Here is a 9,989-nt window from a genome sequence, read left to right as displayed (position 1 = left end):
TGTTTGACCTCTCTCACAGCAAAATAAACTAAAAAGGCCTACTGATCTCACTGGAGCATGTGACAAACCAGCTAAAACACCACAGAGATGTTTGACTGAGAACTTGATCAAGTTATACAGGAATTAATTTCAAGGGAAGCTGACCCAGAAGCATACATGGACTCAGCAGTGTGTATTATTTGCACTTTATTGTATGAAATTCTACACTCTCCCACTGCAGAAATACTACTTGATGCAGTTTGGTACTCTTTTTCACTGATAGTAATGAAAAAGTTATTATTCTATGTAATCCACTATTTTGAACACAGGTAGGCAGTTTGATTATATTTCTTGATGAGAACTATGTGAAGGACAAGTAGATGCACAGCTTGTCTCAGGACCACACGCCTCTGACAGTTCTATGCATCCATTTGGGTTTGCTTACTACTGTTAGGACCTGGAAGGCAATTGGGTACTCTTGGACTTGCTGCAGAAGCCCAGCTTACATTTACAGCTTTACTTCTCATTCAGCTCAGAATTATCCATGTCAACAGCTAACAGTATCTATCATTTTGCCTCTTTCACAGATCGTGAGAACCAGTCAATCCTGATCACGTATGTACACCCCTTGCTCGGGTCCCTGCGGGGATGCCCAGTGCCAGGGGACCTCCTGCCTGACCACACGCTCTCTGCTTCTCTCTTTGGTTTCCCAGCGGAGAATCCGGTGCAGGGAAGACTGTGAACACAAAGCGTGTCATCCAGTACTTTGCAACAATTGCAGCAAGTGGGGAGAAGAAGAAGGAGGAGCATTCTGGCAAAATGCAGGTAAATTAATAGATACTGTCTTGAATCAACACTTTCCTCTGTTCCTGACACGATTTTTGTAAAGGATAACCAGCAATGATTATCATCCTGCAGGGAACGCTTGAGGACCAAATCATCAGCGCCAACCCACTGCTGGAAGCCTTTGGAAATGCCAAGACCGTGAGGAATGACAACTCCTCACGCTTTGTAAGTTGTTGTTTGAGACAAAATTTCTCTTCATTATAACAGTAGTGATGGGCTAGGCATATTCTCACCTAAGGAAATGGCAATCAAATACATCCAGGCTGAAATGCTGCTGCTTCTCCTTAACAGGGCAAATTCATCAGAATCCACTTTGGGGCCACAGGCAAACTGGCTTCTGCTGACATTGAAACTTGTAAGAGAACTCTCCTGGCCTGATCCCATTCTTTACCAAATTCCCACCTCCGTGTGTGTTCCTGTGCCTAACTCTTTCTGCCTTCCTTGTCAGATCTGCTGGAGAAGTCCAGAGTCACTTTCCAGCTCAAGGCAGAAAGAAGCTACCACATATTTTATCAGATCACCTCCAACAAGAAGCCGGAGCTAATAGGTAGGAGGCATCACTGAAGGAAGTGAGGAAGGAGGGAGGAAGAACACTGAACAACATTTAACTACATTAGAAAAACAATGACATTTGACCCATGAACCCATTTGTTTTCAGAAATGCTCCTCATCACCACCAACCCATATGACTACCCTTTTGTGAGTCAAGGTGAGATCACTGTTCCCAGCATTGATGACAAGGAGGAGCTGATGGCTACAGATGTGAGTAACTTAGAAAACAGGTCAACAGGCACAGGGCATACATCACGTGGCATGCAAATATTTCACTTTGCTGATTTTATTACTAGAGTGCCATTGACATCCTGGGCTTCACTCCTGATGAAAAGACCGCGATCTACAAGCTGACGGGGGCTGTCATGCACTATGGGAACTTGAAGTTCAAGCAAAAACCAAGAGAGGAGCAGGCAGAGCCCGATGGCACTGAAGGTAACCCTTCTCTAAGACACTATGGATGCTGAAGACAGAATAAGTTGTTCTTTGTTTGATTTAGGATCCGAAGGAAAACAGTAAACCAGAAATAACTGTCCCTTGTCCTCTTCTCAGTACATCAATTTCCCTGACATCAGAATTTTTGTATCTTATTCTATGAACATTTAATAGTTTAGACTCTCCTTTATACACTTACACGAAGTCAGGAGCAATGGATGTCCTTCCGGTAACATTATTAGTCATACTTGGTTTTGTAATATGGCTTGCAGTTGTGAAACAGCCAAGTGGTTCTGCTCTAACAGGATGGGGGACCATGTTCCCATTCACCCTCACCTGTCAGACACTCAGGGAACTCTACTGTGAGACATGTATTTTATTCCTCTCCTTCGTTGGCGCAGGACCTACAACCCACATCCCCAGCTCTCTGAGCAATGTCTCCTCTTGCTAAAGGACTAGGCAGAAGGTGGGAAGTACCAGCTAAAAGGATAAAACCCAGTGAGTTTTACTGAACATCAGAAACCAAAGCTCAGAAAGAGTTGTAGACTCTGGATCTGAAGGAGAACAGAGATTTCCTGTCTGTGTTCCACCCTAAATATTGGGTGTTTTTGGCCATGTGAATGTAGATCAGTACCTGACTGTTGACATTGCAGCTCCTGAGCTACACATGTACTACAAATATTCAGACTGGTAAGCTGCAGCTTTCAATATTGTGCCAGGAGATTTTTTGAGAACTTCATCACTTCCTACATGCTTCAGTGAAGATTTTCAAACATAAATTTTTTTTAAAAAGCTCAATATGCATAATGGTGACTTTGATATTACCAAGGTTCCCTCTATGAGAGTCTATTGAAAGATTTTAAAGAAAAGAAATCTGAACCCTGCAGCCTTTAGAGAATACTCCAGGATTTGAAGTCTATGTGTCACTAAATTCTTCCTTTATCCTCTGTCTTTTTAGTTGCTGACAAGGCTGCCTACCTTATGGGTCTGAACTCAGCTGACATGCTTAAGGCACTGTGCTACCCCCGAGTCAAGGTGGGGAATGAATATGTGACCAAGGGTCAAACTGCACAGCAGGTAAGAAACGTGTGGTAACCTGGAACCGTGTTTTGAATTCAGATCCTTTTGATTCTCCTCTGCTCTGTATAGTAACTCCAGGCATTTATTTTTCTTACAGGTGCACAATGCTGTAGGTGCTCTTGCAAAGGCTGTCTATGAAAGAATGTTCTTGTGGATGGTCGTTCGCATCAACCAGCAGCTGGATACCAAGCAGCCCAGACAGTACTTCATTGGTGTCCTGGACATCGCTGGCTTTGAGATCTTTGATGTAAGTAGCAAATGTTTGGTAAGAGCTATGGAAGTGACAACTGGATGTTATGGTCGCTCTGAGAAAGATTTTTAAAGAAGACATAATATCGTTACATAATTATTGCAGCTATTTACCTTTTTTTTTGTCATGAAGTAAAAAATGACCTTTCAAAGGACTTATTTCAAGATGTGCAAACTCAAAAGTACAGAATGGACCAATCAGAAAACGTCCTTGGTTTAAATGGTCAAGAACAAGACAGTATAAAAATATGTATACCATGAGAGGCCTCAGCTTTTTTTCTTCCTGTAATTTGGTCTCAGGTTATACAGGAAATATACTTTATCCTTGTATTTTTATCAATGAAAGAAAAATTCCTTGTGGACAATTCATTTGATGCATTTCTCTGTTTCATTACATAGATATAAAGCAGACTGAAGAAATGCACAGCCTTGACAATTAAGCCAACTGCATACCTTATTTTAAGGATGAGGTTTTGCAATTATTGCTGCATCTTGCAAATATGGGTCTTTCTTATTTTATTTCCAGTTTAACAGCTTTGAGCAGCTGTGCATCAACTTCACCAATGAGAAACTGCAACAGTTCTTCAACCACCACATGTTCGTGCTGGAGCAGGAGGAGTACAAGAAGGAAGGAATTGAATGGACATTCATTGACTTTGGGATGGACCTGGCTGCCTGCATCGAGCTGATTGAGAAGGTATCCTTCCTGTTCAAATGCATTATATAAATGGAAATTCTATAATTACTTGGTCTCATTTTTCAAAGGGATCTTCTGTGTTCATGTCCAAATATTCAGTTTTGTTAATCAGATTACCTTGCTCTGTAGTTTATTTTTTCCGTCAAGTGAGACATGAAGGAGATTTCACACAGCTTTGTGGCAGCAAGTCTGTACTGATCTCTTTTCAAGTGCCAAAAGATTGTTAGACTCCCAATAAGGGTGTTCTTCCAAAACAGCTAGAGTCAATTTCCAGGTCAGTGTGTCCTCCTCACCATTCAGCTCTAACAGACTTGTGCTTGTGCAGCAGAATAGCTATATCTTTGTAAAATTAACATAGAAGATGGACATACGTAACTGTCAGCACACAGTCACACTTACATATGCATCCTTTGACTGACAATGAGAAGGCAGTCGCACTGCACAAGATGAAAAGTTCAGTGGCTGGCAGGATGATTAGTTAGAACCACAGAATCACAGAACTGCTGAGGTTTGAACGCAGGTCGAGAGATCCCTTAGTCCATCTCCCTTGGTCAAGGCAGGGTCAGATAGAGCAGGTTGCTCAGGGCCGTGTCCAGTTGGATTTTGAATATCTGCAAAAGAGGAGACTCCACAGATATGCTGGGGAACCTGTTCCAACTTTTCACCACCCTCACAGTAAAGAAGGTTTTTTTCTTCTGTTTAAATGGAATTTTGTGTATTTCAACTCATGCTTGTTCCATCTTGTCCTGTCAGGACACTACTGAGAAGCCTCTAGCTCTGGCTTCTATATCCGCTCCCACTACGTATTTATACACATTTTTAAGATCCCCCAGAGCCTTCTCTTTTCTAGGCTGAATAGTTCCATCTCTCTCATCTTCTCCTTCTATGTCACGTGTTCCAGTCACTTAAATATCCTTGTGGCTTGTCAGTGGGATCACTCTACTATGTCTTAATTTCTCTTGTATTGGGAAGCCAAGAACTGGACATAGCACTCCAGATGTTTCTCAGCAGATCTGAGTAGAGGGGAAGGATCACCTCCCCTGAGCTGCTGGCAACACTCTTAAAGCAGCCCAGGATGAGTAGGCTGCCTTTGCAGCAAGGGTGCATTGTTGGCTCATGTTCAATTTGTCTAAGACATCTGTGTGTGCTTTGATCTCTCTGGATCAGAAGGCAGTTCTCTGATTTTATAAAGCAGGTTCTCAACACAAATTAAATGAATTTCCATTAATTTTAATGATTCATTTAGTGTAAAAAAAAAGTAAGTATCAATATATTTAATCTCACTTTCTAGAATACAATGTAATTGAATAATATTTTCTGATGTGTATCTCAGTGTGTGTTCTGCTACTCTGCCTAGGTGAAGGCCATTATTGCCCTGAGAACTAAATTAAAATCTGTCTCCCTTGTGCATTTCTCCCAGCCCATGGGCATCTTCTCCATCCTGGAAGAGGAGTGCATGTTCCCCAAGGCAACTGACACCTCTTTCAAGAACAAGCTCTATGACCAACATCTGGGCAAGTCCAGTAACTTCCAGAAGCCCAAGCCTACCAAAGGGAAGGTTGAGGCCCACTTCTCCCTGATACACTATGCTGGCACGGTGGACTACAATATCACTGGCTGGTTGGAGAAGAACAAGGACCCCCTGAATGAAACTGTCATTGGATTGTACCAGAAATCCTCCCTGAAGACACTGGCCTTACTCTTTGCCAACTATGGTGGAGCAGAAGCAGGTTGGTTCTATGAATCCCACCTTTTGGCTGATGTAGCTTACAAAAAGGAACCATAAAAGGCAAAATAAAAAAGCTAAAACCTGTTTTATTTATTTTCATTTTTTCAGAGGCTAGTGCTGGCAAGAAAGGTAGCAAGAAGAAGGGTTCTTCCTTCCAGACCGTCTCAGCTCTTTTCCGGGTACAGTAGAGAGTTCACTATTTCTTCCTAAGATGAGGAGTAAACCCACCGTTTAAAATGGCTAGTCTTTTTTTGGCTTGGTTGTGTTAAAAGACCCTGAAGTTCTTGGGTCATATTTTGCTAGGAATAAATGCACTGTAATGCATTTATGCTCCATTACGCTGTACGCACAACTTTTCTTTTTTGTCCACTTGTTTCAGGATGACATTTCCAGACGGAATAATGTCATACAGAAAACTTCTAAATTATACCAGATTTCCTTCAGATGCCTGCCTCTGGCTTCAGAACCTTTTAATTCCCTTTGACAACATTCTGCCCCTGGTCTGGAGGATGACCTGTTTGCTCCATTTGTACCATTAGTTTTGATCCATGATTCACGGATCAATCTCTTATAGTTGAAATACCACTGCTCCTTGGGTTATGTATTTTTAGGATGTCATATACTTGGCAGTTCTTTGTCATAACCAAATCTTACTGCCTGGCTGCTCCATACACTCCAGCCAAGTGAAATACTTAGTCTCTCCTGAGGTTATTTATTGCCATATTCATTCTCCCTTTGGGACTCTCTTCTTGATATAGCATGATTTCCTCTACAGATCTGTTATCACGTGATTCTTGATCACCTGACAGCCTCTAGTCAATGTTCTGAAACAGGACATGGTCATGTGTGTGTATATGCCCCAGGAAAAATAATCATAGCTGTTGTGCCTTGGTCTTGAAAGTCTGAGATTATTGCCAGCATGTATCATTCAAAAACAATGCAGTAAGCCTATGTTTAAAGGTCAAAAGTCTTTATGAGTTAATGTTCTAGGAGAAATATTACTTGCTGCATTTGGGTTGCATTTCTGTTATGTTTTCAAACTTTCTTCCACTATCCCTCTTGTTTAGACATGTTAGACTTTAGACATCTTAATGATTTGGCTGCTTAATTTATGTACTCTGAGATGTCCTCTGGAGGCACCTGCTTCCCTCCACTAGTTATAGGCAATAATTACTTATGAATGAGTATACAGATCTTAATTACAAAACAAAGCTGAGATTCACTCACCTTATTCTCATTCTATGAGATGTATCATATAGACATAAAAAACCCAGCTTGCCATATTTTGTTCCTTTTGCTTTCAGCAGGGAAAACAGGAAGGTTCTATGTAGAGTGCTCTCTATGACCCATCTTAAATGCCTACTCTAGTATGCTTCAAACTGCCTCATAGACATACTGGGTTATCTCTCCAGGTACATCCAATGGAAGATAGATATAATTTCTAATGAAGGCATTCCACTAGAGTCAGTGAAATGTATTAAAGTTGTGTGTTTAAGAGTATAATAATTCCTATAGATTAATCAGAAGAACTTTATACATTAAGTTAAAAACAGCAAAGATCTGTGGAAAGTCATAAAAACTTGTGCAGGGGGCTTCAGTGCAGGATTCTGCAAGCTAACTTTGGTATCTCATTATCTCATTTCAGGGGGCTTGATGCTTATAGTGGAAATTACATTTGCTAATATAAACTTTTGTTAATGCCTGTCACAGGAGAATTTAAACAAGCTGATGACCAATCTGCGAAGCACCCACCCCCATTTTGTACGCTGCATCATCCCAAATGAAACAAAAACACCTGGTAAGAGACTCACATATAGAAGGTTTTCAGTATGGTGTAGCTCTTCCTCTCTGTATTACAGAACAGAGCACATATTTGTGCTCTGAATTTCTAGGTGCCATGGAACATGAACTGGTTCTTCACCAGCTGCGGTGTAACGGCGTGCTGGAAGGCATCCGAATTTGCAGGAAAGGATTTCCCAATAGAGTCCTGTATGCAGATTTTAAACAGAGGTCAGACTTCTTCCCCTTACTGGATCATTTTGTCCATCTCGAGTAGCTTGTGAAATTTAAGTTTCACCTCTGGTGACTAAAGTCTTCTCTAAAGTTTATGTTCTCAACAGTTCTTAGAATCTTTCTTTCAGTGTACTGGCCACTTGGTCTCAACAACATATCTCTTTATATTCATAAAATCACAGAATCATTTAAATTGGAAAAGACCCTTAAGATCATCATGTCTAATGCAAGTCCTTCCATTTTCTCCCCCAGATACAAAGTGTTAAATGCAAGTGCTATCCCAGAGGGACAGTTCATTGACAGCAAGAAGGCTTGTGAGAAACTTCTTGGATCAATTGATATAGACCACACTCAATACAAATTTGGTCACACCAAGGTACCAGACCTGTTTGTTTCAGTGTGTTTTTGGTTTGTATGGCTTGAGAATGATACTCAGATTCTCCAGACAGCATGTGAAATGGTCAAATACTGTATTTAAAATAAATCAACTAAGTACTTATTGACTCAACACTTGAATAAAACTGAAATTTCATTGCCATAGGATTATTTAATTAAGGCAACCCTTAATTAAATAATCCTATGGGAATGAAATTTCATTTTTAATTAAAGGTTCCTAATTTAAGACAAAATTGTAGAATAAAAGAATCAAGGTTAATAAAAGCAAAGGCAAGATGTCTGGCTATTGTAGTTCCTTAACTGCAAGTAACTGGAAGCTTGGAGATGTAAAAGATGGTCTATCACTACCTACATTCTTTGTGTTTTTGTTCTTTCTCTGAAATTCCCACAGTATCTGCCATGGGGGACAGGGTACGAGGCTACAGTGAACAACAAGCACATACACTGCACTTATTTTCATGTTCTTACCTAAGGTGTTCTTCAAAGCTGGGCTGATAGGCCTCTTGGAAGAGATGAGGGATGAGAAGCTGGCACAGCTCATCACCCGCACACAGGCCAGGTGCCGGGGCTTCCTGATGGGAGTGGAGTACCAGAGAATGGTGGAGAGGAGGTAGACATTTTTTAAAATTAGGTTCACTGTATTTGGCTTATTGTGTCATCATGGTCTAAACATTTAATATTAATTTGACTTACCTTTCAGAGAGTCCATTTTCTGCATCCAATACAACATTCGTGCATTCATGAACGTGAAGCACTGGCCCTGGATGAAGCTGTTCTTCAAGATCAAGCCCTTGCTGAAGAGTGCAGAATCTGAGAAGGAGATGGCCAACATGAAACAAGAGTTTGAGAAAACCAAGGAAGAGCTTGCAAAGTCTGAGGCAAAGAGGAAGGAGCTGGAGGAGAAAATGGTGAAACTGGTGCAGGAGAAAAATGACCTGCAGCTCCAAGTACAGGCTGTGAGTACTACCAGTGTGCCTCATCTAACTGACCTGTGACTATCAGGCTGATACTTACAACATTTTCAAAAGACACATAGAAACTACAATTTAGTTCAATTCCATTGCATTTCATTAAGTGGTGCTCTTAAAAGTATAACTAGCTTCAATAAGGACTGTCAGGAGGCTGTAGTCAAGATATTACATAGGTGAGATTTTTCTGTGGTGGATGTTGAGATCTCTATAATTTAAATTCAGTAAAACTGCAGTAGAGCTATTGAGAAACTTTACTTTTATTAGTATAATGTTTGTTCTTCTAGTAATTTTTTCCTATCTCTCTAAGACTGAATATGCCGATCCCTATACACACATGATTAGGAATCCTTAGGACAAGTTAAGAGGACATTTCTTTCTTTTCTTTAATCTCCAATTAAGTAAACTGGTATTTTCCCACCAGGAAGCTGATGCTTTGGCTGATGCTGAGGAGAGATGTGACCAGCTCATCAAAACCAAAATCCAGCTGGAAGCAAAAGTTAAAGAGGTGACTGAAAGGGCTGAGGATGAGGAAGAAATTAATGCTGAGCTGACAGCCAAGAAGAGGAAACTGGAGGATGAGTGTTCAGAGCTGAAGAAAGATATTGACGACCTTGAGTTAACACTTGCCAAGGTTGAGAAGGAAAAGCATGCCACTGAAAACAAGGTATGAGGCAGAAGACGTCACTCTCACTGCAGAAAAGACCTTTGTTTTGTTATATGATATAAAGTTTTAAACAACATTTTTCTGTCTGCACTTGCTCCTTTCTTCTCAAAGGTGAAAAACCCCTGGATGAGGCCATTGCCAAGCTGACAAAAGAGAAGAAAGCCCTCCAAGAGGCCCACCAGCAGACACTGGATGACCTGCAGGTAGAAGAGGACAAAGTCAATACGCTGACCAAAGCTAAAACCAAGCTGGAGCAGCAAGTGGATGATGTAAGCACACAGGCACACAGCAAGAACAGGACAGGTATGGAGTTAAACCTGACTGGTGGAACACTGATTGTCATGTTTTTTTTAGCTGGAAGGGTCCCTGGAGCAAGAG

The 9,989-nt window shown here is 41.0% G+C and overlaps 1 pseudogene across 1 annotated transcript; it reads left to right on the top strand.

The window, feature by feature from the left end:
* Positions 1-566: 566 nt before the first annotated feature.
* LOC104460321 lies at positions 567-9,986 on the top strand (annotated as a pseudogene). The gene is made up of 20 exons (XR_727626.1): positions 567-594; positions 693-804; positions 898-990; positions 1,117-1,180; positions 1,274-1,372; positions 1,484-1,587; positions 1,674-1,812; positions 2,771-2,889; positions 2,990-3,139; positions 3,668-3,838; positions 5,259-5,568; positions 5,676-5,746; positions 7,278-7,365; positions 7,460-7,577; positions 7,833-7,956; positions 8,450-8,586; positions 8,677-8,932; positions 9,369-9,627; positions 9,723-9,880; positions 9,966-9,986. The product of XR_727626.1 is annotated as a myosin heavy chain, skeletal muscle, adult-like (transcript).
* Positions 9,987-9,989: the final 3 nt, after the last annotated feature.

Source organism: Pterocles gutturalis, unplaced genomic scaffold (assembly GCF_000699245.1).
Source record: "Pterocles gutturalis isolate BGI_N339 unplaced genomic scaffold, ASM69924v1 scaffold15725, whole genome shotgun sequence".
NCBI lineage: Eukaryota > Metazoa > Chordata > Aves > Pterocliformes > Pteroclidae > Pterocles > Pterocles gutturalis.
This window is presented reverse-complemented; position numbering and strand designations above follow the sequence as displayed.